This window comes from Dreissena polymorpha, chromosome 2, assembly GCF_020536995.1.
Source record: "Dreissena polymorpha isolate Duluth1 chromosome 2, UMN_Dpol_1.0, whole genome shotgun sequence".
NCBI lineage: Eukaryota > Metazoa > Mollusca > Bivalvia > Myida > Dreissenidae > Dreissena > Dreissena polymorpha.
Genome location: NC_068356.1, coordinates 54,270,704 through 54,293,161, shown reverse-complemented (window position 1 = coordinate 54,293,161; position 22,458 = coordinate 54,270,704). Strand labels below are relative to the sequence as shown.

At 37.7% G+C, this 22,458-nt stretch overlaps 2 protein-coding genes across 2 annotated transcripts in view; both read left to right on the top strand.

Moving 5' to 3' along the window:
• The first annotated feature begins 334 nt into the window (after positions 1 to 334).
• LOC127867071 (neogenin-like) overlaps positions 335 to 22,458 on the top strand; it is a 263,769-nt gene continuing 241,645 nt past the window's right edge. The window contains exon 1 of the mRNA XM_052408016.1: positions 335 to 488. The gene's annotated coding sequence lies outside the window, so the exon portion shown is untranslated. The remainder of the gene's footprint in view (positions 489 to 22,458) is intronic.
• The window catches only part of LOC127867074 (neogenin-like), an 81,214-nt gene continuing 74,901 nt past the window's right edge, over positions 16,146 to 22,458 (top strand). The window contains exon 1 of the mRNA XM_052408021.1: positions 16,146 to 16,284. The gene's annotated coding sequence lies outside the window, so the exon portion shown is untranslated. The remainder of the gene's footprint in view (positions 16,285 to 22,458) is intronic.

The following is a 22,458-nucleotide window of genomic DNA, read 5'->3' as shown; positions in this document are numbered from 1 at the left end:
AGGCTACTTTAAAACCAAATATACGATAAAAACAGAGGATATCGTCAGTGATTAGCCTGTGCGGACTTCACAGGCTCATCTGGGACGACATTTTATGGCCCTGATATCCCAGAGCGTTGCTCATTACATGTAAATTCAAACCTGATTCTTTACATACCTGGCTTATCGAAGGATGTGAACCTAAAGTGTCGAAACACGATGGATCTAAATTCAAACATAAAACACCAAACCTGAGTCGTTGGTTTGTAAAGCTTTATTTTAATGAAACTTATTTCATTTTAAGTTACATTTATTTCTCAGGTATAAGCCAAAAGGTTCTAAACATCCCCAAAGGGCGACAACTACAGTTGGGGTTCTCACTTTGCGGCAACTAGACCCGAATACTCTGTACATCGTCAACGTGCGGGCTATTGTCGGTAGTCATATAGGGGCGTGGTCGGACAGAGAGCTCGTGAAAACTCCAGAAAAAAAGCGAGCGGTCAAGCAAGGTGTGCACATAAATAATATATATGTATAATTCATAGAGTTTTACAATTGTTCACGTGACCAACTTATTATGGCATCCTTCGCTTTTGATAATGATGATATTCGACTGTACTGTGCATTGATGTCGAACTTAAAATTGAGTCGTGTTTTGAGAAAACTGGGTATGATGAATGTGAGTAAAGTGTCGTCCCAGATTTGCCTGTGCAATCCGCACAGGCTAATTAGGGACGACACTTTTGGCTTTTATGACATTTTTCGTTTAAATGAAGTCTCTTCTTCGCAATCATCCAATTTAGGCGGAAAGTGTTGTACCTGATTAGCCTGTGCGGACTATACAGGCTAATCTTGGACGACAATTTACGCACATGCATTATGCCCAGTTTTCTCAGAACGCGACTCAAATGTTCCTCGCTCTGGGAAAACCGGGCTTAAATCATGTGCGTTAAGTGTCGAACCAGATTAGCATGTGCAGTCCGAACAAGAAAATCTGGGACGACACTTTCCGCGTAAACTGGATTTTCTTTAAGAAGCGACTTCTTTTAAACAAAAAAAACATTAAAACGGAAAAAGTCCAGATTTTACAGAACGAGACTAAATTTTCTATCGAATTATTGTATTATCATCAGATTCTGATGAGCAGGAAGACATCCGGGTCACTTACAATACCCAGCATTCCGCGCGACAGGATGACATCCGGGTCACTAACATTACCGAGCATTCCGCGCATAAGGAAGACATCTGGGTCACTAAGATAACCCAGCATTCCGCGCGACAGGAAGACATCCGGGTCAGTAACATAACCCAGCATTCCTCGCAAAAGGAAGATATCCGGGTCACTGACATTACCCAGCATTCCGCCAGAATTGTGTTTAATATCTCAGAAAGAAAGCTTAATGTTGACAATTTCCGAGGTAATATATTTACTAGCGCTCCATTTATTACACAGCAAAAGGTGGTGTAAAATACATTTATTTTTGGTGAAAAAGTAGAAATCCTATTATAAAAACTTTTCATGTTTGTAAATGTATTTGTGAAAATTAGTAAATTTGAAAAGCCGACACTGTTGGCATGGTCATCAAAACGTCAAGTACGTACGTATATGTATACATGGCAGTATTACGTTTGTTACGTATAGGCTATACGATGCAGTATTACGTTTGTTACATATAGGCTATACGTGGCTGTATTACGTTTGTTACTTTAAGGCTATACGTGGCTGTTTAACGTTTGTTACGTATAGGCTATACGTGGCAGTATTACGTTTGTTACGTATAGGCTATACGATGCAGTATTACGTTTGTTTCGTAAAGGCTATACGTTGCAGTATTACGTTTGTTACGTATAGGCTATACGTGACAGTATTACGTTTGTTACGTATAGGCTATACGATGCAGTATTACGTTTGTTACATATAGGCTATACGTGGCAGCATTACGTTTGTAACTTATAGGCTATACGTGGCTGTATTACGTTTGTTACGTATAGGCTATACTCGGCAGTATTACGTTTGTTACGTATAGGCTATACGTGGCAGTATTACGTTTGTTACGTATAGGCTATACGTGGCTGTATTACGTTTGTTACGTATAGGCTATACGTGGTAGTATTACGTTTGTTACGTATAGGCTATACGATGCAGTATTTTACGTTTGTTACGTATAGGCTATACGTGGCAGTATTACGTTTGTTACGTAAAGGCTATACGTGGCAGTATTACGTTTGTTACATATAGGCTATACGTGGCAGTATTACGTTTGTTACGTATAGGCTATACGTGGCAGTATTAAGTTTGTTACGTAAAGGCTATACGTGGCTGTATTACGTTTGTTACGTATAGGCTATACGTGGCAGTATTACGTTTGTTACGTATAGGCTATACGTGGCAGTATTACGTTTGTTACGTATAGGCTATACGATGCAGTATTACGTTTGTTACGTATAGGCTATACGTGGCAGTATTACGTTTGTTACGTATAGGCTATACGATGCAGTATTACGTTTGTTACATATAGGCTATACGTGGCAGTATTACGTTTGTTACGTATAGGCTATACGTGGCAGTATTACGTTTGTTACGTATAGGCTATACGTGGCAGTATTACGTTTGTTACATATAGGCTTACGTGGCAGTATTACGTTTGTTACATATAGGCTATACGTGGCAGTATTACGTTTGTTACATATAGGCTAAACGTGGCAGTATTACGTTTGTTACATATAGGCTATACGTGGCAGTATTACGTTTGTTACATATAGGCTATACGTGGCAGTATTACGTTTGTTACGTATAGGCTATACGGTTTACTTTGTCCAGTCACAACGAAATCAATTAAATGAATGTTGAAGTTTCAATCGTAACAAAATCTTGAATGTATATATCCTTTCTTATGTTTGTATAATTTGCAATATAAGAAATGCACGTTAAGAACTTCTCTTTTTGTAAAAAGACATGCAGAGACAAACATTCTTATTAGCTTCGTTATTAAGTCGTCTTCAGATTTTATCGTAAGCTGGACAGATCGGATTGGCCATACTTTTAGTTTTATTATACCATCCAACTGCGAGTAAAATCGGGTTTAAATCGTAGATCGTTAAAAAAAACTATTAGAATAATGTAATTCGCAATTTGTTTCCCCCGACTTGCTATCAGTAACGGATTCCCTGTTAGGCAACTGTCTATGGTCCGAACGATTTTAAGAGGCCCCATGAGACCGTTTTGCAAAACCGTATTCAAGTTGGCCGACAAGGCGCCTCGGTCGTGGGCAACAAAAGTTTAACAATTTTGGCCTCCATTGTGCTTAATCAGGGCTAGCGCTGGCCCAAAAAATGTTTGAGCCACCCAGATGTAGGGGTGTCCGGGGCATGCCCCCCCCCCCCCCGGAGATTTTTTGGATCCTAGATTGTCTGTGGTGCGTTTTGGGCCTATTGCCAACCAGTTTTCGTTTGTTTCAAATAACAATATATACTATAGATTTTTCATATTTCTTTTAATGACAACAAGCACATGTCACATATTATAATATACATCACATCACAATTTTCATAGTAATAGAGATATTTTAATACAGCGCATTTTTAACAACATGATGAATGGCATGTAAAATACAAGCATACATTTCATTCACAAAATACATTGTTTTGCTGCTTTACTGCTTGCTGGCATCGACGGCATGAGTGTGAAGAAAAAACATAGTCAATCTGCATATATACATATAGTTAGACTATAGCATTTCAAAGTAATTTCAAATTAAAATTCCTCTCATCTTCAAAATCTTACCTTTAGACTTCGCATGTTTCGTCACCGAGTCTTTTTTCAGGATATTGCAACCTACAGTGAACGTGTTGGAATTCTGCAACTTAATGCATAGGTCACAGTACATTGATTTTGATTCATTCTCAAAGCGAAGCCAATTATTATCAACTTTCCATGACTCTTAAAATGCTCTAGTTTTTGTGTTTTAATTATTTTGTTTGTTTGTTCAGACTCATTTTCGTTCAAAGGACGCTTTATGGTTAAAGAAGTCATGTTAGCGACTGTACGGACAAAGTGGTTACTTCCATTTATATAGTAGACGACATGAATTAGTCTTCCTATGCGTTACAAATTCGTAACTTTAATTAAATTTTAATTGCAATTAAACCGTGCTTGTTTTTCACGTTTTCCTTTGATTAAAATACGCCGCTGTTAGTTATCATAGTGTGTGAGTAAAACGATCAAATTAATTTCATTTCAATCGAAAATCGGCAGAAACTTGTAACATCAACGACATAGAACTAATTATTTTATTATCACTCCTTAATTTGCATACCGTTTTTCAATTTATTGTCACGCTTTTTTTCATTTTTAATCTTATAATACGACATTTGCGACCATCCGCTATTTTGTTTTGCAGACGACAATATTAACTGTGTATTCATAGCTCCACCCATTTTTACGTTTCATTTAACAACGTCATTTCATGTGTAAGCCAGCTCAGTTTTGATTGGCCAGCTACCATGTGCACTTCAATAACAATAAGGTCAAGCGATGTCTCGATACAGGTGCAGACCGGTTTTCGTTCACTGTTCAAATTGCGAATACTTTCATTGAAACAAAGAGAAAAATATAGAAAACCAGTTTCGGGTTAAAATGGCGGCTGTTTTCAATGAAATTTTACGAGATTTTAGCATTTTCGCAAATCGGATTTTTCTTGAGTCAAATTCTCAATATTTTCGCAAATGGCTCAAGTGGCGAACGACAGCGCGAGCCCTGGCCTAATCCGTCACTGCTTGCTAGTCATTGTTATCTAGTTAGTCTGATAAAATAACGATAATTCTGGCAATCGTGTCTTCTACAAAATAGGTAAATGCAAGCGCAAGTTATATCGTTTAAGTTTTGTAAATTCTGTTTTAACAAATAACAGGGATGACGCTCATGTTTTTCGCTGCTTTATTCAAGCTTTTCAGATCATTGTAAAAAGTACCGGTTTCAAAAAAGACTGGCAGACGCTTTATGATGACGTCCTTTCCTCCGATTTGACGCCAGACACGGAGTACACAGTAAATGTCTACGTAATCGATAATAGAGGTAATGTATATTCCGTATACTGAAGGAGATACACTGTATGATGTATCTACGGTGGCATAGAAGTGATATTCACTCACCTTTAAATAGAAAATACTCCTAAAATTCTAAATTTTAAAAAATCTCCCTCTTTAGTGTAATGCTACCCCCCTTTATTTACTGCACTGTTATCTAGTATTTTATTGAACCCCGTTCTAAGTGTGCTTAATTTATATGCGTTAAGTGTCGTCTCAGACGAGTCTTTATGTACAGTCTGCACATGATAATCAGACACGAAAATTTTCGCCTTGAATCGTTTTTTTTGTTTTGTAAAAATCTGATTAATACTATTTTTATCGAATTTCTAGTTAAAGCGGAAGTGACGTCCCTTATTATGCAGGGCATTAACCCCAGTTTTCCAAGAATGCGACTTAGATATTATTGATTTCAGTATATTTCATAAGTGTCACAATTGCAGTATATGGCTTAGGAACTCTCATAAGTGTCACAATTGCAGTATATGGCTAAGGACCTCTAATAAGTGTCACAATTGCAGTATATGGCTTAGGAACTCTCATAAGTGTCACAATTGCAGTATATGGCTATGGAACTCTCATAAGTGTCACAATTGCAGTATATGGCTATGGAACTCTTATTAGTGTCACAATTGCAGTATATGGCTATGGAACTCTCACAAGTGTCACAATTGCAGTATATAGCTTAGGAACTCTCATAAGTGTTACAAATGCAGTATATGGCTAAGGACCTCTAATAAGTGTCACAATTGCAGTATATGGCTAAGGAACTCTCATAAGTGTCACAATTGCAGTATATAGCTTAGGAACTCTCATAAGTGTCACAAATGCAGTATATGTCTAAGGAACTCTCATAAGTGTCACAATTGCAGTATATGGCTAAGGACCTCTCATAAGTGTCACAATTGCAGTATATGGCTAAGGAACTCTCATAAGTGTCACAATTGCAGTATATGGCTAAGGAACTCTCATAAGTGTCACAATTGCAGTATATGGCTATGGAACTCTCATAAGTGTCACAATTGCAGTATATGGCTAAGGAACTCTCATAAGTGTCACAATTGCAGTATATGGCTATGGACCTCTCATAAGTGTCACAATTGCAGTATATGGCTAAGGAACTCTCATAAGTGTCACAATTGCAGTATATGGCTAAGGAACTCTTATAAGTGTCACAATTGCAGTATATGGCTAAGGAACTCTCATAAGTGTCACAATTGCAGTATATAGCTTAGGAACTCTCATAAGTGTCACAATTGCAGTATATGGCTAAGGACCTCTCATAAGTGTCACAATTGCAGTATATGGCTTATGAACTCTCATAAGTGTCACAATTGCAGTATTTTGCTAAGGACCTCTTATAAGTGTCACAATTGAAGTATATGGCTAAGGACCTCTTATAAGTGTCACAATTGAAGTATATGGCTAAGGAACTCTCATAAGTGTCACAGTTGCAGTTAATTGCTAGGGAACTTCCATAAGTGTCACAATTACAGCATATGGCTTAGGAACTCTCGTAAGTGGCACAATTGCAGTATATGGCTTAGGAACTCTCAAAATTGTCACAATTGCAGCATATTGCTATGGAACTCTCATAAGTGTCACAATTGCAGTTAATGGCTAAGGAACTCTCATAAATTTCACAATTTCAGTATATGGCTAAGGGACTTTCATAAGTGTCACAATTTAAGTATATGGCTAAGGAACTCTTATAAGTGTCACAATTGAAGTATATGGCTAAAGAACTTTCTAAAGTGCTGTTTTTATTTCTGTTTTAGGTCAGAGCACAAACCTAGGGCGCGTAAAGTTCACAACTCTTGATGACGTCACGTTAGACTCCCCGCAGAATCTCCGCGTTAAGTCAGTCTCGGACAACGTGAGTATCCGCAATTGTCAAATGATTGTTTAAGCTTGCACATAATGTATATGTTTTGCATCCCACCTTACTCTCGAAGATTATATTGCATAAACCTTTTATGTAAGCTCGATTGAATTGACAGCTTCAAGTTATTGAAACGCTCATTGAGCTCGTTTCCCAGTGCAAACCAATACTTGCTATCTTCGGGGGAGATCTAAATAATGCTCCCAAATTTGAGATCGAACCCGTGACCTCCCAGTCGATAGGCAGACATCATAAGAATTGTAATGACTTTGACTTTTTAATTTAAGACGTTTGTCGTCAAGTGGAAGCCGGTTACCGATGCCGACCAATATCTGGTGGAGTATACAGACGATATCTGGTCGTCGGCGGCGTTCTGTTCTTTTCGAACAAAGAACAGCACAAAGTCATTGAAAATAAAAGGTGTGGGTATGAGTCTAGCTAAATGAAGCATTGAACAATATCGAGAACAAAATGAGACGCGATCTGGGAAAATTGAGCTTAAAGCACGTACGTTAAGTGTCGTCCAAGAAAACCATGTGTCTGTCTTCTTAACCTAATTCCAGTCTAGGCGGAAAGTGCCACTTTGCACTCATGCACTAAGCCCTGTTTTCCCACAGTGCGGCTCAAATTTTATAAAACGTATAAGTATACCAAGTAGCTAGGTTTCCTGTCCCTCAGCCCAACAGTCAAAATGGCAACAGGAATTCTGGTTAAAGGAGAAAAAAGATTTACTTATTTGAGCCACCTATATATGTGTGTATTGCGTTATTGCTCTTCTAACATGCATTGTACTTGGTTTTTTGGCAACGTTTACTGGTATTGCATAAGCAAAATATATATTGCCATCGATGCATAATTAATATGTTTTTTTTTGTAAAAGCAACTTTTGAATTGCTTTATGGTCTTTTACCCGATACGACCTATTTCGTAAGAATTGCGTCATCTGTCAATCAAAAGCTAAGCGAGTATTCTGATTGGCTGAACGTGACCACGGGGAGCCCGGATGTAGAAAGTGGGCGGAGTCAACTGCGAGTATACAACATATCGTCCGACAGCGTGTTGGTGGCTTGGCAGGCGGGAACATCTGACAAATGGTCACTTGAAGTGTACGAAGAAGGTCATAAAGGTTTGTCATTATTCTGAGATAACCGGGCGTAATGCATGTGCTTTAATCGTCGTCCCAGATTTGACTGTGTAGTCCTCATAGGTTAATATGGGACGATACTTTAAACCTTAACTGGAATATCGCTTAGATGAGACTTACTTTAAACACAAAATACCATAAACGCTGTAAGTGTCGTCAATGATTAGCTTGTGAACAGGTTAATGTGGGACGACACTGTACGCACATGTATTACACCCAGTTTTTATAGAACGAAGCTCGTTATGTTCATTGGTTATGGCCGGCAACGCGCCCCTTACGATCAATCTGTACCCAGAACCCTAAACCCTTTGTTAAAAAACTGTTCATTTATTATACTCCATGAAGTTTTATTATTTTAAAGACCAACATGTTAGTGATTGAAAGACATTGTCGTCTTATGCTGGTGTATCACGTTCAATTTTAGAGTTTTAACTTGTAACAGTTACTGCTCGACGCAAGCTTAACATGGAAACACTTTACATTATAAAATCGGTATTCTAGTAGTAAATGCATGATATGCATACACCTACGTATTTTCAATCTTACAAATGATACAATTCCCTGGCCTTTTAATTGTTTAAATGACTTGCGGTATAAATATTGCAGATCCAGTTCAGCATGAGACAAATGAGCCAACCCACAATGCACCTGAAATGCAGTATCACATGATATCCGGTCTGAATTCTGCTACCCTGCATCGCATCGTTCTCATATCCAAGAACCAAGAAACCGGATGTCCTGAACACGCATTCACGCAGTTCTATACCGCCTCTTGTAAGTGGATATGTATTGATGTATTTGCACGTGATAATAATATTTTAATGTACTTAAATATTCAATAATAAAAACAATTAAATATACATTGATATAATGCACGAATGATAATAATAATAATAACAATATACTTTATAAAAAGTGTCGTTCCTTTTTAGCCGGTGTGGACTGCATACACTAAGACAGATCAAATATGTAAAAAAAGACAAAAATGACATGCGTACAACAATTGGAATATCGCGTTGTTTATATATATATTTAGATCAGCCTACTTTTTTGCAGCAGCCATCGATCCCGAGTGCTCTCCCTTGCCGAGTCACGTGGACACTCGACTGCGCATGCTCACACTTCCAGACGACACTCACCTGATCACGTGGTCACCTGCGTTCGAGGAACACCAGAACAACAGCTCCGAATTCGTCACCGTGGTGAGAATTTTAGGTAATGGATTTACATTTGATTGAAAATTAGCCAGATTAATGTATTGATGCATTTTTCTTCAGTAATATCCTGGTTATGCTTCATTTGGTAAATATTTGCCGTTATTTAAATACAGTATGCCAAAGTCGATACACAATGTTTAGTGTAAAAAAACCCTGTACTAAAGGTAACACATGTGTTGCTCTGGTAAAAGTTAAGCCATGGGTTGTAGAATTGATATTTGTTCATTAATTGGTATGTGAAATGAATTGCAATAGTGTACTGCAGTTTGACGGTTATTTAAATTTGCGTGAATTGTCTCTTTATTCGTGCTTCTATATAATATGCGGTCTGTATTTATGTTTGTCGTATGCAGTTTTGTATCTATGGATTTTATGTAAATCGAACGAAACCTGTTTGTTTAAATGCGCATAAAAATCTTCAGGTAAGTTCATTAGTATATAAACCATTTGTCTTTTTTTCAAAACTAAGAGCGCCTCTGTCCAAAATATGCCAGGAAACGTGCCGATACATATCTAACAAACCATATATGAAATGCCACTGCGATGTTATCAAAGCTCGTCTTCGTTGTACAGGACCCCCATTTCTTCATCCCATCTCTTTCCAAGTGATCCCACGTGACACGTGGTTTCTGCACGTGACCGAGTTTGATATCACAAAGCGGCAACTTATTAATATCATGGTGTTCCATGCAAATGATGGCAGTCGACCGGAAATCGACGAGAAGTTGCTGTTTCTACCCTCCGATGGTAAGCTTTGATATATGTAAAATATAGTCGGTGGTAAATTCAAGCGTTTTATATTTATATCTTCTAAACAATAAATACGAATTCAACTGTGCATGTGCAAAACTAAAAGTATATTGGAACATAAAGTAGATCATACTTGTATGCGATTTTTTAAAGTTCGGTTTTGAACACGTTTGTCAAACGGAAACTCTGAATTTGTTATCATGTAATGTCCTTAACTAGTAATCATTGTTGCTGTAAAAACTCGTGTAATACTTATGCTATTAAAGAATGTATATGTTATCAAATTATTCCAGTAGGTTTTACGTCGTTTGAAGCACTGGTTCTCGGTATTTGTGGTAAGCGCCCCCACCACTGCAACCTCCCTTTCCCCTATTTTTTTGTTTTCTTATTGTGTATAATAAATTGACGATTGATGGTTTTCGGAGGGGGGGGGGTGGGGGTAGCAGATGGGGGTACGGGATAGCAGCTCATGCCGGGTGCCTATGGTTTTCAGCCGATATTGTAATAATATCGAATAGCGGTTCACCATCGGCATGCATACATTATTTAGGAAAACGTATTTTAGTTTTTCATGGTAATTTATCACTTTATGTTTAAGAAGAAACGATTTCAAAATATACAAATTTATTTGCAGACGAAAGCTTGCCTACAACGACTGAACACATTTTCGGAACAAGTCTAGATCATGTCGTTGAGGGCATTGTGGGAGACACAGATCCGGATGTACATCACGTGATTTCTAAAAATAGCAACTTCACAATCGTGTCATTGTGGAGCCCTATTGACATTAAGGAGCAGCCCGCCTTAGCTCCTCCAAAAATAGGTAAGACATGTACACATAATAAAGTTTTGTATCCTGTTATAGTTTCTGTTAAACAGATTGGCCAACCTAGGAAGCTGTATTTTTTTATCACGCAAAGAAATTTAGAAGCGAGTAAGGTCGAAATATAGCAAATATTAATACGACAAAACACGCTAATCACTATCTTGCTGATATAGCTGGAAAGTTGGCGGCATTGAAATTTGTTATTGAAAGTAATAAAATGTATTAAACGGCGAAATATACCGGTCTCTGCAAGGACGTGTGTATCTTGATCGTCACGTGATTACCCATTCTGTTAGAATGTGAACAATATCTTAAACACTGTTTTCTCATGGTTGCCGTTTACTTAAATACCGCAGAAACTTTAAGTGGTATACGTAATGTTTGCAGACATAATGAGCCCAAAGGCGGTCACAGAGGGTGAAAGGCTAGACCTGCGATGTCGCACAGTAGGTGATCCATACCCCAGCATCCTGTGGAGAACCAACACCCTGAGTGACCTGGTGAACCAGGGTGACAGCGAAAACAACATCATAGCGGTACGGACATCTGGTAACTGGTTCATATTATTTCATGGATATCTGATACGTTAGAAATTATTAGTATTGAAATCATTGTATTTCGAGTGTTTGCTTTTCCAGATATCCACACAGAGGTTTGTCAGCGCAAACCGGAAGTCCGGTTCAAGCTATCTGGGAGCCACAAGCTATCTGACCATCAATCCGGTGACGCACGATGATGAAGGCGTATATACGTGCCTGTCGACGAACGCTGGTGGAAATGACGTCAGTGAAATCAACGTCATTGTACATCGCACGTGTTCATGCATTAAGAATCATTTTATTAGAGCTCAAATGGATTAAACTATGAGTCGCGATCTGAGAAAACTGGGCATAATGCATGTGCGTAAAGTGTCGTCTTAGATTAGCCTGTGCAGTCCGCACCGGCTAATCTGGGACGACACTTTCCGCTTTTATGGTATTTTTCGTTTAAGGAAGTCTCTTCTACACGAAAATCCAGTTAAGGCGGAAAGTGTCGTCCCTGATAAGCCTGTGCGGACTGCAAATGCTAATCTGGAACGACAATTTACGAACATGCATTAAGCCTGGTTTTCTCAGAACGCGACTCAATTATAAAACGTTATACACCAATATTTATTGACCTATTTATTTAACTCTTCTATTACAAAATATTATTTGAATCTGTTACCTTCCTCCCGCTTATGTTTATATGAACGTTTCATCATATATCTTTTCCCGATGCCTAAAAAATATAAATAAGCTCTGTCAATATGTTTATGTTATGTTCTCTGTTCAATGATTAAATAAAACTCGTTAAACGCACATTTCAGCAAAACCTCCAGGAACTATTCAAAATCTTCGCGTTTTGACGGCGTCGCCATTTTTACTCAACGTTACGTGGGACGCACCAAAAATAAAAACAAGTCATCCACGTGGTCATGTTACGTCATACACGTGTCGTCTTTCGGAACTGAGTGGATACAAAATTCTGGAATACAATGTGACGGAAACACACGTGGCTTTTAAAGACCTCTTGCCGGAAACAACGTTTAATGTAAGCTTACTATCAACAAGACAAAAAGGAAAAAGCTTTATAATTACTATACACAGGTACCTCAAAATGAGAGGTTGAGCAGTACTGCTATGTGTTTTCTTGAGAACTTCTTCTTCGTTGAAAAAAGACTTCAATTCCGAATGCTATGCTGCAAATCGACTGTAGCATTTGTTCGTCATTAACTGTTGTCCGTTATCATTTTGTCGTAAATCGGTCTTTTGTCACATAAAAAGAGCCTTATAAGTGATGATAAGATTTCTTCCCTGAGTCTGCGACTCGAATGTCATTTAGATACGCTTTATTAACAGCCAAGTTCATTGTACATATAGTGGAGTGTCATTTAGATAAGCTTTATTAACAGCCAAGTTCATTGTACATATAGTGGAGTGTCATTTAGATAAGCTTTATTAACAGCCAAGTTCATTGTACACATAGTGGAGTGTCATTTAGATAAGCTTTTTTGAACAACCAAGTTCATTGTACATATAGTGGAGTGCAAATTAGATAGGATTTTTTAACAACCAAGTTACATAAAGTAAAGTGTCATTTATATAAGCTTTTTAGCAGCCAAGTTCATTGTAAATATAGGGTATAGTGTCACTTAGATATACTTTCTTAACTGCCAAGTTCATTGTACCTGTTGGGGAGTTTTGATCTTTAAAAATTAATAATAATTCATACTTCTATCACCCAAACGTGTATAGTATTGAAGTAATTTAAGGGCAAAGATGCCGTTTTAAGCGATCTGTTCAAAGGTCATATCAAAATTCTTCAACATGTTCATGTCATGGATTCTTCTTTTGCATGTATATTTAGGGAGTTGAATATACACTCACATTCAAAATGTTCTGGTGTTGCCACTGACGCCGTTACGTCCAGTGAATGCATCTACGTATTGCATGTTTCTATAGTTTATCTTAAACTTAAACGATATTTTATGTTTCAGGTCATAATTATCGCTAACAATAAGGGCGGGCAAGGGGAGGAGTCACGAATGCAAATCAGCACACGCCCCATACCGAAAATGACCCCTCCCTCCCATCTGGAACTCGTCACATTGAACTCTACAGTAAGACCGCTGGGTATTAATATTAACACCATAATGTTGAACGCTACAGTAAGACCGCTGTATATTAATATTAACAATATAATGTTGAACGCTACAGTAAGACCGCTGGGTATTAATATTAACATTATATACATTAACAATAGCAAACGATTCGATAAATAGACTTGCTACAGGACGTCCATTACTTTCTTACTTCTTACTTCTCGTCTACAAATATCAGATGCTATATGCACATGTGTGTAATTATTGCATGTTATTCTGTCCATTCAGCTTTTTTGTTATTCCAATTGTCTCTACATTATAATGTATTCATTTTCTATATTATTTATCTACTGTTATTCTTTCAATTCTCATGCATGCTTCAAATGCTACTATAGTCTTATATGTTTTCTTTTTTTTTTATTATTCGCACTTAACGCATCTGTCTTACTTTTTTTTGTAAACCAACTATGTCCGCATGACGACATACACTGTATATTATACTATATGGAGAAGAACTAAATAAGATAACATCTTTCGTTCTAATCCTTTTCAAACATGTATTTACTTAAATGGTGTATACATTGTTTTTTGTGCAAATATATTCTTGTTCGAAATAAATATGTTTAAACAAACACCATAATGTTGAACGTTACAGTATGCCCGCTGCATATTAATATTAACAACATAATGCTGAACATTACAGTAAGATCGCTGGGTATTAATATTATCACGATTATGTTGAACGCTCCTGTAAGACCGCTGTTTATGAATATTAACACCATTATGTTGAACGTTACAGTAAGACCGCTGGGTATTAATAGTAACACCATCATGTTGAACGTTACAGTAAGACCGCTGGGAATTAATATTAACACCATTATAATGAACGTTACAGTAAGACCGCTGTTTATTAATATTAACAGCACACTGTTGAACGCTACAGTAAGACATATGTTTATTAATATTAACACCATTATGTTGAACGCTACTGTAAGACCGCTGGGTATTATTATTAACACCATTATGTTTAACGCTACAGTAAGACCGCTGGGTATTAATATTAACACCATAATGTTGAACGCTACAGTAAGACCGCTGGGTATTATTATTAACACCATTATGTTGAACGCTACTGTAAGACCGCTGGGTATTATTATTAGCACCATTATGTTGAACGCTACAGTATATCCGCTGTATATTAATATTAACACCATAATTTTGAACACCACACCCTAATGTTGAACGCTACAGTAAGACCGCTGTTTATAAATATTAACACCATTATGTAGAACGTTATAGTAAGACCGCTGTTTATTAATATTAACACCATAATGTTGAACGTTACAGTATGTCCGCTGTATATTAATATTAACACCATAATGTCGAATGCCACACCATAATGTTGAACGCTACTTTATGACCGCTGTTTATTAATATTAACACCATTATGTTGAACGTTACAGTAAGACCGCTGTTTATTAATATCAAAACAATAATGTTGAACGTTACAGTATGTCCGCTGTGTATTAATATTAACACCATAATGTTGAACGCCACACCATAATTTTAAACGCTACAGTAAGACCGCTGTTTATTACTATTAACACCATTATGTTGAACGTTACAGTAAGACCGCTGTTTACTAATTTTAACACCATAATGTTGAACGCCACACCATAATGTTGAACGCTACAGTAAGACCGCTGTTTATTTATTTTAACACCATTATGTTGAACGTTACAGTAAAACCGCTGTTTATTAATATTAACACCATTATGTTAAACGCCACACCATAATGTTGAACGCTACAGTAAGACCGCTGTTTATAAATATTAACACCATAATGTTGACCGTTACAGTAAGACCGTTGTTTTTTATATTAACCCCATTATGTTGAACGTTACAGTAAGACCGCTGTATATTAATATTAACACCATAATGTTGAACGCAACACCATAATGTTGAACGCTACAGTAAGACCGCTGTTTATTACTATTTACACCATTGTGTTGAACACTACATTATGTTCGCTGTTTATTAATATTAACAGCATACTGTTGTACGCTACAGTAAGACAGCTTTTTATTTATATCAACACCATAATGTTGAACGCTACATTTAGTTCGCTGTTTATTAATATTAACACCATAATGTTGAACGCTACATTTAGTTCGCTGTTTATTAATATTAACAGCATATTGTAAAACACTACAGCAAGACCGGTTATTATCAACATTCTGATGAAGGCAATCGCTGTTTATTAACAGTTTTATGAGCAGTTTTTAAAAAATTGTACATTCCATTCTAGTATTGTTTTATTAAAATTATTAGTCCATAATAATTGTGCTGTTATTTTGCAATTGTTGTTACAGCTCATTCAATTCTTTATTTATCATTAAATTGTTGCAACACACCATTCAGTTGTTGTCACATATCATTTAGTTCTATTACAAAACATTCATTTTTTATGACACATCAATCACTTGTGACACATCATTCAGTTGTTGTGACACATCATTCAGTCATTGTGACACATCATTCAGTTGTTGTGACACATCATTCAGTTGCTGTGACACATCATTCAGTTGTTGTGACATATCATTCAGTCGTTGTGACACATCACACTTCAGACGATGCTAGTTTCGTGGCGGTCTCCTCGCGAAGTCCTTGACGGTCAAGTGCGCATGCGCGCGTTCATTTTTCACTACCGGAAGTTGGGAGAGAGCAAAGTGGACGAGATACGCATTGGCAAAATGTTCACCAACGTATCCATGATAGGTACATGAGTTCAAATATTTACCTCTTAAGTCGTTCGCTGATTGGATGTGTATATTCAATAATGTGTATTGTAACAAATAATTTTATAATCTTGAAATACCTACACGCTGAAACCTTCAATACCATACTTAAAGATAAATTTGTGTCTTTTTTTTAAATCGATGACTTAAATATGAGGAGAACTTAACCTTACTTTGTTGAAGAATGAGATTTACAATTGTTTGACGAGAAAGGACCACTTTGTGTCTTCCTTGGCGACCAAATACACAGGTCTATCTTCAGTTTGTTGTCAGTTTAGTTCCATTACTTATAATCTTCAAAACTTCAACACAACTCATTAAACCATGCAAGCCAAAGCAGTCATAAACCGAGGTACTTATCCGTACATTAAGTTTATGTATTGCCACAGTGCTATTACGTATAATTAGTTATGTAGCTCGAATTCATTTTATAGCGTTGACTTTCCTTTAAGATATTTTTATTAAAAAAACAAACATATCATGATGATGTTTGCAGCATAAGAACGTCATATCAAAGACGGTCACTGAACATCGGGAGATTAATACGGTCAGTGCAAACCATATGAAGATTAGGACGGTCATTGCAAACCTTTTAGGGATTAGGAAGGTCATTATAAATTGGAATATGAGGACGGTCGTCGCATAGTGAGAGACTATGAGGGTCATTGCATATTTGGGGATAAGAAGGGTCATTGAATATTAGGGGATTAATACGGTCATTCCATACTGGGAGAAAAGGACGGCCATTGTAAACCATTTGAAAATTAAGATGGTCATTGCATATCGTGAGATAAGAACGGTCAATGCAAAGTATATACAGATTAGGACGGTCATTGCAAACCATTGGGGATAAGTACGGTCATTGTAATTGGGAGATGAGGACGGGCATTGAAGATAGGAAGATTAGGGCCTTCATTGCATATTGGAAGATAAGGACTGTCATTGTTAATCATTGGGGAATAAAGACGGTCATTGCATATGGCGAGATTAGAATAACCAGTTCAATCCATTGACGAATTAAGACGGTCATTGCATATTTAGGAATAAGAACGGTCACTGCAAACTATTTAGAGATCAGGACAGGCAGTGTAAACTATTGGAGGATTTGGACTGTCATTGCAAGCGTTTGGGAGATTAGGTCGATCAATTAAAATTGATTTGGAGATTAGAACGGACAAGGTAATAATGGGAGATAAGGACGGTTTCTGAAAACTATTTGGAGACTAAGAGAACTGTAAATCATTGGGAGATTAGGACAATCCCCCTAAACAATTGAAAATCATCGTGACGCCTAGCCTCAAACGGTTCCCGAAAACATTCATTTATATGTACACACGCTTTTATTTGATTCGAATACAATAGACAACACGTACTCTATTAAAAAAATGTGGATAACTTTGATAATTAATTTTTTAACGCGCAGGATTACAGCAGGACCAGAGGTACGAAGTTCAGGTTGTGGCGCTGTCAGAGGACGGACAGAGGTCGCAGTCAGGATGGGTTGAGGGCAACACCAGTCGAGAAGCCTATATGAACGGTACGTATATAATATTGACTGAGTAGAGAGGTCGCAGTCAGGATGGGTGGAAACAAGAACAGTAGAGATGCCTATATGAACGGTATGTATAGGATATTGACTGAGAAGAGAGGTCGCAGTCAGGCTGGGTTAAAAACAACAACAGTAATGCACCCTAAAATACATGGTTTGTATTAGATATTGACTGAGCTTAGAGGTTGCAGTCAGTCAGGCCAGGTGAAAATCAACACCAGGAGGCAAGTTTGTATGCGTAGCATGGTCATGCAACGTTATTAGTTCAACCAAAATCATATTTGCTATGTACATGTATTTCAGATACAAAACTATCTCTCTTTCACGAGAAGGTCAGGTAAATTAGAAATTCAATTTATTAACACTGTTCAAATATTTCTGCTGGTACACACATATTGTTTAATGCATTGGTCAAACAGTTGTCGTTTATTGTTTTCCCGACAGCTAAAGCAGCCCAACGACACTTTATTAGTTGACGTAAGATAACTTTTGATTCTTTGTGATTGCTTTACAGTTTTGACCGTTTATCGAATCCAAATCCAATTAAACATTTGTGCTAGAAAAGTAACAACGTAAGTCAGTTATTCTGTTGAACATTCTGCAAAAGTTTACACGTACAAATGAACAGCGTGCTAGGAAAACTGGGATTAATGAATTTGCGTAAAGTGTCATCCCAGATAAGCTTGTGCAGTCCGCGCAGGCTAATCAGGGATGACACTTTCCGCCTAATATTTTTCGTTTAGAAAATACTTCCTTTAAACAATAAAGCCCATATAAGAGGAAAGTGGCGTAACTGATTAGCCTATGCGGACTGCATAGGCGAATCTGGGACGACACTTTGCGTTCATGCATTAAGCCACGTTTTCCCAGAACGAGACACAAATAGACGTAATGGTGGAGTTGCATTAGATCACCAATGTTGTGTTCATAGAGACAGTACCGCCACCGCCCCCTCAGAACGTGTTTCTCAGAGCTGAGGATGAGAATATTCTGGTGTCGTGGTTACCACCTCAACCGGAAGCGAACGTACTCGTGCGTGGTTACGTCATCGAGGTGTTACGAAATAAGGAGAGATGGGAGGTGATGCAGGTTGGGTACAAGGAAAGCAGCGTGATCGTCTATGAAGTCGGTGAGTGAAGGAGTAATCAGTAATAAGCAACCGCTTACAATTGGGCCTCGCTGCGGATAATAAGCTGCTTATTGCGTGTGCGTAAAGTGTTGTCCCTGATTTTCCTATGCCGTCCGAACAAGCTAATCAGGGACGACACTTTCCACTTTTATGGACATTTTCATTTAAAGGAAGTATTTTCTAAACGAAAATCCATTCTAAGAGGAAAGTTGTATCCCTTTTAGCAAGTTCGGACTGCACAAGCTAATATGGGGCAACACTTTACGCACATGCATATATCTAAAAAATAAAATCCGGTCGCGTCTTATGTAATTGTAAACAACAACGTTTTAGAGGTAAATGTACATTTGTGATAACACTTCTTAAAAACATAAACACGCACAAATAAACATCAGTGGAATTAATGCTTGTACGCTTTCTTTGAAAAGTCAAGTTTACAACTTGTTTGATGGTTCGAAAGTAATCTATGGTGCGTTTGTAATGTGGCGCTTCTCGACTGTTTGTTAAGGATTGTTTATACATTTCTTTCAGGTATGGGATATACATATCAGATATCAGTAAAGTCGTTTAACAGAGCGGGAGAGAGTGTTGACCGTTGGGAAGAAGTAAATATTCCCGTAAAAAGTGAGTTTAATGGAGTGTAGATAAGTTGGAACATGAACAAATAATGAACATTCCCGTATATGTTGTGTTTAATTGAGCAGCAGAGAGTATAGATCATTAAAAAAAGTGCGTAAACTCGTATAAGGTGAGTTTAATGGAACGGCAGATAGTGTAGGCTGTTGGGAGGAATTAAATATTACCGTACATCGGAAGGAATTACATTTTCCAATATATAGTGAGTTTAGGAAAAAATCAGAGTGTAGACCATTTGGGAGGAAGTATACCTATATTTTTACACAAGGTGAGTTTAGTGGAATATTGAAGAGTGTAGACTGTTTGGAGAAGACAATTTTTTCGTATGAGGTGAGTCTAATGGAGAAGTATATATTGTAGAACCATGCTATGAAGTTATTGTAATGATCCGTGTATTGAGAGAGAGCAAGATGCTGTAGACCATGGGAAGGCATGGGATATATCAGTACATACTGAGTTTAAATGAGAAGAAAATGGCGTAAATTATCGGTAGGAAGTAAATATGGGCATACAGGTTTGATGCATAAGTCCTTAGTTAGTTGATTATTCAGTAGTGTTGAACACTGTCATTTTCAAATTATTGGCATTGGCTATATGCGGATTTCGGATTCACTTACTGTTTCGAATGTGTTTACATTTTGTTTAACTATGTCATAGTAAAAATATGCTTGTCATGTCGCAAGTTAAAATAATGTAATATATAGTACCCATTCAGTAAAAAAAAAAAATTAAGAAAAGATCTAACGTTGAATTAATCTGAAAATACTGATTGAACCACAAAAAATGAGCAAAGCTTGTCTAATCTAAAGGTCTAATTATAACGTTTGACTGTTGTTCCAGCGGTCACCACTGAGCCAGTTCGTAACTTCAGCGGCACGCCTCTGTCCTCTACACAGCTGTTGTTACAATGGGAACCGCCGGGTTCGGGACGCTACAGCGGGTACGAGCTGTCCTACACTCTGGCCGGGAAGGAGAGGCCGGACCTGCCCGGAACTGGGTCCCTTCCAGCTAATATCAGCAGCTATGTGGTCAGGTAGGCGTGAACTGTCCGGGTTATGCGCAGTTTGATGTGGTTTGGAGAAATCGCACATTTTTTGTACGTAAAGTATTAATAACTTTAAAACTGTGTAGCCGCTGTTTGTGTCCATTTGCAGGTCTCTGGAGCCGTACACCGAGTACGTTTTCAACATCACCCCTATTTTACGTAACGTCAAGGGCCAAACCGCCAACGTCATCGTCAGAACGTTGCCTGATAAGCCCGGCGCCCCGCCCTCCAACGTTTCTCTGAACGTCATCAACTCCACCGTAAGTGCAACACTTTCATTGTGCGTTTGCATTGCATTTATGCATGTGCGTTAAGTGTCGTCCCAGATTAGCCTGTGCAGTCCGCACAGGCTGATCAGGGACTACACTTTTCGGTTTTAAGGCATTTTCGTTTAAAGAAAGTCCATTCTTCTGTATTGAAAATCCGGTTTAGGCGGAAAGTGTCGTCACTGATTAGCTTATGAGGACTACGCAGGCTTATCTGGGACGACACTTAACGCACATGCATTAAGTCCCGTTTTCCCAGAGCGAGGCTCTTATAGTGTCGTTTTTGCAAGATGCTTTGTAAACATAAATTACGTTATAATAAAGGTAATCGCACACATGAAATTCAGAAACACGAAAACACGTATTTTTATTATCATTGTAAATCAACTCCTTTTCTTCCTACTTTAATTTTCCAGACTATTCGTATACAGGCGTTACCACCGGGAGTTCAGAGGAACGGGCCCATCGTGCAATACCGGATATCATACCGAAGTCACGAGGCTCGCGATTCTTTCATCGTTTCTGCCGAGGCTTCCGAGAACTTGGACTACTTCCTGTCAGGTTACATTGCACAATATGTATCGGGGTATCAAGTTACGGTACTCAGTCAAAAACAGTGGAGTTGTCTACATCGATGTATAAACATCAACGAAATGTAGAAATAAACAAGAGATGTGTTTGTCAGAAACATTATACTCCCTACTGGGCCGCTTTGATTTTTTAATTTGTTTTTATTATATCCCTTTAAAAAATATAATTTCCCTTGTAAAAATGATCTGTACCGTCCAAATGATAAATATAAATTATCTCCCTTTAAAGCTTGTTACTTCCATTGGATTTGTTTTTTGGACCTTTGACCTTGAAGCATGACCTTGATATTGACCTTTCACCACTCAAAATGTGCAGCTCCATGAGATTCACATGCATGCCAAATATCAAGTTCTATCTTCAATATTGCAAAAGTTATGGCCAATGTTAAAGTTTTCGGACGGACGGACGGACAGACAATTCAAATGCTATATGCCACCCTACCGGGGGCTTAAAAACAAGTTTAACTAAAGATGCATGAACAACTTGCACAACAGGTTAAGTTGATTCTTCCACACAATGATTTATCGTCGCAATTCTGCAGAAAATCTATAAGAATGTATGCAACTTGTTAATAATCAATGGCTTATCAATAAGCATAGTGTAACCAATGAATCAAGTAGCCTCGTTCAAGGAAAACTGTGCTTAATGCAAGTGCGTAAAGTGTCGTCTTAGATTAGCCTGTTCAGTCCGCACAGGCTAATCAGGGACAACACTCTTCGCCTACTAGAGTTTTGTTTAGAAGAAACTTCCTATAAACCAAACCGTCCATAATCAAAGCGCTGAAGGGACTGAAGTTGTTCGCTATTGCATAATTTAAGACTCAACTCATTTTTCAAAATTAATCGCAAATTTGAAATGAACACACGCCATTCAAATTTATAAAGAGTGTCTCATAACGCACGGATTGAGATTTGAGTGCACTTTTTATCATCATATTT